This window comes from Dendroctonus ponderosae, unplaced genomic scaffold (assembly GCF_020466585.1).
Source record: "Dendroctonus ponderosae isolate FM_Combo_2020 unplaced genomic scaffold, Dpon_F_20191213v2 Dpon_F_20191213_3, whole genome shotgun sequence".
Lineage (NCBI taxonomy): Eukaryota > Metazoa > Arthropoda > Insecta > Coleoptera > Curculionidae > Dendroctonus > Dendroctonus ponderosae.
The window spans coordinates 4,838,565-4,839,351 of NW_026018508.1; the positions used below are offsets into that span (position 1 = coordinate 4,838,565).

Consider the following 787-nt stretch of genomic DNA (forward strand, 5'->3'; position numbering starts at 1 on the left):
ATTTACAAGTCGCCGGTGTAATAAATGAGAGGCAAAACAAACAGGATTTGGCGCAGATGAAAAAGGAAAAATGCGCTTTAGAATAAGGAATCCTTTGTTAGATCGTCCTTAACGAGATCCCTAGAATCATCAGAAGGGCGCAGTGCTTGTGCGCGAGTTTTCCAGAGGATCGGTATCGTCAAACTTCAGATATGTACCATGCCGCCCACCGTTCCACTACAGTCATCTTCCTGCCTCTCCAGGAGAAGCTTCCGAGAAGATCCAAATGGTTTCTTCACTCCAACGTGACATTTAGGCCCTTAAAGGTGAGTAGCAGGCATGCCAGTAGAAACTTCATACATCCAGAATAAAATTGGTAGCCGCCATAAAAATCTGCAATATTTTTCAATAATTCTTTTTAACTTTATTTGATCGTTTATTTAATATTTCTACTAACAAATTTACTCGAGTGATAAATAATCTAATTATTGAACAACTTTTTTGGGTTTAAAATTTTTTCGTTCTCAATGTTCTATAGTTATTCAGGAAAAAATCGTTTATTGAGCCAGTAATTTTAATAGAAAATTCTATAAATGTGTATGTGTGTACACTATTAATGTTTTCTTCATAAAAACGTCTACAGTTTTGTCAAATGATAACTCACGTGTGTGTAAATATCCACCAAACTGCAGTCAGTTTTATAAATAATATTATGAAAATAACTATAGTCACGACTAGTCATTTTTAGTAATTAGTGTAAATGCAGAATCCCAAACTTCGTCAGCGATGTTATGTCCAAAACTATATT

The 787-nt window shown here is 34.8% G+C and overlaps 1 protein-coding gene across 1 annotated transcript in view; it reads left to right on the forward strand.

Annotated features, from left to right (window-relative positions):
- Nucleotides 1-204: 204 nt before the first annotated feature.
- Nucleotides 205-787, forward strand: part of LOC109540328 — a 59,292-nt gene continuing 58,709 nt past the window's right edge. The window contains exon 1 of the mRNA XM_048664660.1: nucleotides 205-305. The gene's annotated coding sequence lies outside the window, so the exon portion shown is untranslated. The remainder of the gene's footprint in view (nucleotides 306-787) is intronic.